This window comes from Dioscorea cayenensis, chromosome 19 (assembly GCF_009730915.1).
Source record: "Dioscorea cayenensis subsp. rotundata cultivar TDr96_F1 chromosome 19, TDr96_F1_v2_PseudoChromosome.rev07_lg8_w22 25.fasta, whole genome shotgun sequence".
Classification (NCBI taxonomy): domain Eukaryota; kingdom Viridiplantae; phylum Streptophyta; class Magnoliopsida; order Dioscoreales; family Dioscoreaceae; genus Dioscorea; species Dioscorea cayenensis.
In genome coordinates this window covers 5,514,295-5,520,962 of record NC_052489.1, presented here as the reverse complement: position 1 = coordinate 5,520,962, position 6,668 = coordinate 5,514,295, and positions in this window count along the sequence as shown.

The following is a 6,668-nucleotide window of genomic DNA, read 5'->3' as shown; positions in this document are numbered from 1 at the left end:
AAATTGCAATTTGGGAACGGAATATGACTCCAGATCCAAATTCTCTTGGTCCACCTTACTAAGGGATAAGGAAAGAATTGACCTTAGCCATCTAGGCTCCCCTATCATTGTAGAAGACATAAAGAGGCTACTTTTAACTTGGGCGCAAATAAATTCCCCGGTCCAAATGGGTACCCTCTATTTTTCTTCCAAAAATTTTGGTCAGTGATTGGTCAAGATTTAATTAATTTAGGTGCGAATTTCTCTAATAGGAGCTTGGTAGGGACGCACGCAAGTGCACGTGAGATTGTGTAATAAAGTGCTCAAAAGCTAGGTCAAATCCACGTAAATAGTAGAAGTACCAACTCCAATCTTGTTATCCAGTTAAGAACAAATTATCAATGAGTGTTAAATCAACTAAATCTAAGAATGGAAAGGACTAGAATCACAAGTTAAGGGTTGAGAAATCAACAGGAGAAGAAGATGTTCAAATAAGATTTCTCTTGGAAATTTAGAGTTAAATAATTGTTGTTAAATATAGATAACCCCTTGTATTATTGGACCAAGGGATTTCATATATATATCAAGTGCTCTCTCAAGACTCCCCAATCCTTAGTCCCATGTTACAATAGGATTGAATCTCTAGAAAATCCCTAATGGTAATCGAAGCTCTCACTTTACGACTCTAATCCTGAGAAATCTCAAATGGCCTATCTCTAACACACATTCTTGATTCCCTTCATCTATGGATGATCTCACGTGATGAATCTCTCAATCTCAATCATGAAATAAATATCAAATAGACACTGTCATTAGGCTAGATCAACAATATAAAGACATAGATGAACCCAACAAGCCGAAGAAAATCTATATTAAAAGCAATATTAAAATAAAATCATATCAAGCTAAATCAATCGAGACACCCGAGGAAGCTAGCTCTCAATGGAGTCAATGTTCAAATCAAAGCAATGAAAATAAAACCCTAAAACACTATCCACGGAAGAAGAACCCCCCTCTCAATATCTTCGATGTCCAAATAGATGTGAGCCGATATCGTCGCCCTTGGATCGTCACTCCGGTGACTCCTTTGAACTCCTCCTTCTTCCTTAGATTCGCCTCGAAACCCTAGCCATCTGCCCTTAGTCACTTTCCCAAAATCGGATCCCCTCAAATAATTTTTTTAGCTTTCTATTTATATCCCCAGGAATTTGGACGTTACATGGGGCAAGTACACGGGTGTGTGCTTTGCCCGTGTAGATCTCTAGATAAATCAAAAACTAGATCGTTGGGGTACACAACCAGGTGTACATGATTGCGTATCTCTTCATCTAATCTTGTATATCTCTGGATGATCTTCTCTTCAATTTTTGAGATGCATAGTTGTGTTTTTCTCTTCAGGCCGTGTTCTCCTCTGGATCATATTCTTTAAAATCCTATATGTACACGGGAATGTACATCATTTACATGGATGTGTTCTTCTCGGAAGGACTTGATGTGTACCCAAAGTGCATGTGTTGTTCAAGTAGTAAATTAAATATTGTTTCCAAGAGAACTTTGTTGCTAATTACCAATTATTTGCAATTAGGGTTATTTAGACGAATTAATAGGTATGTCAATTGTGGAAATAATAATTAATGAAAACTAAAATTGTCAAAGTTAGGGCCACCAATGGCTTAGATGAATAATTCAGATTTCAAGGGCTTCTAGGATTAATGTTCACCATAATGATAGATAAAAAACTTTGTATTGACTCTTTCTTGGTTAAGTTTAATTTCTTTGAAGGTGGAATACCCTAAGATACTCACTATTTTCTTTCAGAATATAGTGAGGTATCTAACTTAGAACAACTTCTACTTTCGTGGTAATTGAATTTAATTAAATCTTTTAAATTCTATGGAATCCAGTAATCCTCAAGAAAATCATAATCTATGACTTCAGGTTCAATTCTAGGGTTTCTAACACCTTAGTTCACCTGTCAGTTCTCCTTTGGTATCTAAAATCATGCAAATATGAGGGGCCAACTCATTCACAAGCATTAAGTACCATAGAATTGAATTAAAAGCAAATAAACATTAATATGAAAATAGAAGTCAATACACAATTAATTATCTAAACATTGGGCTAATCCCAATCCTAGAACAAAAGATCTACGCTCTCATGTTCAATTTACAAGCTAAAAAGTTCATCACAATCATAGATCTAAACATAGAATAAATCAAAGAATAAGAAAGAAGAAACTCTTGATCCTCCGCGCGTGATGTTCTTGTCGATCGATGAATCTCTCCCTTGATCTTCATCTTCTTTATGCTTTAGATAGTCTTCAATCCTTGAAGAAATCATCCTCTTGTTCTCGTAGCCAAAAGATCCTTTCAAATTCTTTTTCTTAGCTTTGAATAGAGGAGGGTTAAATTAGGGTTGCAAGCGGCAAAGATCCACACCTATGTTAGCTGGCACGAGCAGGTTGTGTTTCTTCAAGGGTTTTAGTTTTTTAAATTTCTGTATCACGATCCATGGGTGTAGTTGCTACCACAGGTCACCCGCGTTTTAAATAAAGGTCAAACTCCACTTATCTGCATGTAAACTGATGAAGAGCAATAACTTGAACTAAAAGAGTGAAATTGAGCAAGAAATATTGGAAAATATACATGGTCAACTAAGAAATAAAGCCTAAATCTAATAGAAATATACTATAATTTATTACTTATCAGACTTAAGTATGGAGAATGCACGGTCTTGTACACAGCTATGTGAATAGCACTTGTATTTCTTTGGATGCTCATCTTGCAAATGTCTGAAGGGTACACGGGCATACCTTACCTGTGTATTTCTCTGTTTGTTGCTTTTAGCCCCATTTTGCTTTCAATTTCATTCCTTTGGATTTTGTTGTGCTCCTTTTGTCTTGAAAGCATAAATATAATCAACTAGGTACCAATTATCCATTAAAAGCACTCTTAAAGACCACTTAAGTGCACAAGATGATCAATATGATATGCATAATATAGCAACTTATTAGAGCTATAATTTGGAGAGAATCAATCGGGACTCTATCGCCTTAATCCCAAAAATGACAACCCTGAGAATCTAAATGATTTTCTCCCTATCAATCTTATAAACTCATCCCTTAAGATTCTCTCAAAGGTCCTTGCCTCTAGACTTGTCAAAATCATAGAAACTTTGGTAGACACCAAATAATCTGCCTTCATTAAGAACTACTGTATTTTGGATAATATAGCCACTAATGAAAAACTAATTTTCAATTTTCGCAAATGCAAAATTCCTAGTCACATAAACAAAGTTGACTTTGCGAAAGCCTTTGATATGGTGGATTGGAACTTTGTGCTAAAGCTATTACAGGCATATGGTTTTGGGCCAACATTTATTGGTTGGATCAGACTCATCCTAGTATCCTCTAAAGTGAACTTCTTTGTCAATAGATCCCAATGTGGATATGTGAGATACTGCAGGGGTTTGAGACAAGGAGACTTTCTTTCTTCGCTTTTGTTTGTTCTGGTTTCAGACATTTTTAGTGTCATGTTCAATCATGTTCTAAAATCCAGGATACTGTACGACATCCACTAGGAGATCTCAAGAAAATGTATCACTTGCAGTATGCGGACGATCTTCTAATCCTAACAACATGAGGGACAGAAGATTTGAGAATCATCAAGATCATGTTATACCTTTTTGAAGGCATGTCAGGATTGGCCATCAACTCTCAAAAGACTAGCATTTATAAGGTTATTCCTGGACAGCCAACAGACAACTATCTTTCAATCAGGTGTTGATAAATGCTTGAACATGCATATTTTATATATCAATTAAACTATATTTTCATGTAATTTCATATAATTTCATATGTTTAATGCCCAAACTAATACATCATTTGAGGCAGATCGGACAAACATACAAGTTGTAGAACATCATCAAGGCCTTATAACGGCCATGGTCTGATCGTGCTAGAGCACCAAATCCACAAGACGACATCACAGGAGCCACAATGGTCTTTACAACGGCCATTATATACATAACCCCTGTGGTCACAATGCACAACACCCAGAGCCAAATTGTGCCAGAGTGCGACTTATGACCTAAGAAAGAGATTATGCTCACAACGGCTAGAACAATGGTTATTGTGACCCTGACATGTTTCACAAGTACATGGGTTATTCAAGTAATAAAGTGTACCCCGAATAAGAATAGTTAGTTAAGAAAACAAAACAAGATAAACTTAAGCAAAATACAACTTGACTACTATCACATGCAATAAGCACACAAGGAAGTGCCACATAAAAGAAAGGTGTTTTCAGACAAAGAATCTCCCTAGGACTTATTAAGGCTCAAGACCTAATTACTGCTTCCTAATTCAGGTAATTTGAGCTACGGCTATCCTAAGGTACTCCGTTCCTGCTTTCACGGTGATCGACAACTATTCCAATAGAAATTCCTACCTATAACCTGTCACATCATAAGGGTTTGGATAAATGCTTGACTATCTAGGGATCCCGGTTAACCGACTAGGCTCCCAATATAGGTCAGCGCTCTTACAAGACAACTTACACCTAATCCAATAAAAATCCCTAACTATGACCTGTCACGTCAAAGAAATTTGTATGATTTCTTAAAGAACATGGGAGTATGAGAATAGGCATGGTCACATTGGAAGGGAAGTGCATACTCCTCTACCCCAGACTCTCTTCTCCCCTTTCACCAATATTGCCAGACCTATTCTAGTGGGTCTTGTAATTCTTTACAAAAACATTCAAACACATAATCAATGTTGTCACTACAAAAATCATGAGACACAAGAAACACAAGATTAGAACTCAACAAAGATCTCAATTAAAAAAAACAAGAGTTAAATCATACAAAATAAATAGTCCTAGGGTTCATACATGTTCAAATACACAAATGAGTTAGTTCCTCATGAGAGAGGAACACATCTACATACTAAAGAAAGAAAGTGCATAAAAAAAGTAGAAAACTCCCTCTCTACACTTGATCTCCTCGGATAAACAGTATCGCTAAAGGTTTTAAAATGATGTTAAAGATATCTTTCCACGGTGACTTTGTTGATGTCTTAGATCTTTCTCTACCTTCCTCCTCTTGCATGTGCTTGCCTCCCTTTTGGGGAAGATGTGTGATTTCGCCTCAAGATCACCGCCAAAGGGCAGCATCCAAGCCCAAACCCTAAAAGCCAACTCTCTCTCAAGCCTAAAACGAAGCCCTCATTTATAGTACTGATAACAGGTTTTTCCACGGCTATGGAAAATTTTTCTATGGCCATGCACCTCTCTGACTTTGTCTACCTCATAGCAACGCTACAACACTACAGTGTTTCAGCTACAGTGCTCTTGCTATAGTAATTCATCTACAGTGCACGCGGCTGAGTATTCTGCCAGTGGATCTTCACGTGTGCATCCACACAGCCGTGTTGTTGGTGGTATGATGTTCTACTTTCTGAAATTGATATAATCTTCTATGAGAACGCCTCAAAATTGCTCCAAACCACCAATTATATTCCCAAGAGGTCCTCAGACACCCTAGCTACACAAAAGAACATAAATACACAACTTGAGCACACAAAACTAATAAGAATCATGCTCGATCTATATAAAATACTATAGTACAAAATGTATAAACAAGAACTTATCAGATCTCGCGGAGGACACACTATAAATAACCCTAGAGTTTATGATTCCAGAGGGGGATATTTTATCGAAATAGGTTTGAGGCAACCGGATTTCTGGAGTTTAGCACTACTGGAGACAAGATTTAATATGATTTCAGCACTAATGTTTAAAGGAAAAGTCAATGCACATCTATAGTGGAGGGCACGCTATGAGATTCAGCGCCATCTTGACGTCCTTGGGATCTTCTAAACCTCAACCATCAGAGATCTATTAGAGGAGTTAGTTTTAGAATTTTTATTCCTTTTCTTGTCAATTCTTATATTATTTGATACTTATTCTTGTATCCATGAAGGACCAAATTAGGAGGGGAATTGTATGAAGATGTACCTAATCTTTTACTTGTGAATATTGATTTCATTGGTGATATATTATTCTTTATAGTTGATTGAGATTCATTGTGTGTTTGCTTCATGTTTATTGTGTTGATGCCGTAAGGAAGAGATTCCCACTTATTAGAACATACATGCTTTGTTAGATCTATGCATGGACTAAAGAGATTAGGCATAGCTAGGTTTCTGGATTAGGGTTTAATTATCCTTTTTGTGGATTTCTTGTTCTTAAGACGAAGATAAGAGGCTGGGTTGGAAGAGATTCCATTTTAAGTTCCTAGTGATTCAGACCTAGTTGCCAAGAGATTGAGACTGGTATGCCTCTGAATTCCCCTGGTCCAACACTAGATAACATTAACATATTTTATTTCATAATTAAGTGATGAGGGAATCCCATACGAGTACCAACTCCTTCCAATTGCACCTCAAACTCCTCAATTGTATATTATTAATTAATTTGCAGAAGTAAATTTATTTTACTATATTTATCACTGTAGAAGTTAGGCTATTGATTAAGAGAAAAAGAAGTAATAGGAGCCTTTCTCCGTTCCCTGGGGATACGACTTTTGTGCTCACTCACGGGGTATTACTTGATGATCTATATACTTATAGAGTTACACGTATTTGACCACTTACGTTGAGTGTGCATCAGGAATTTTTCCAATACCTT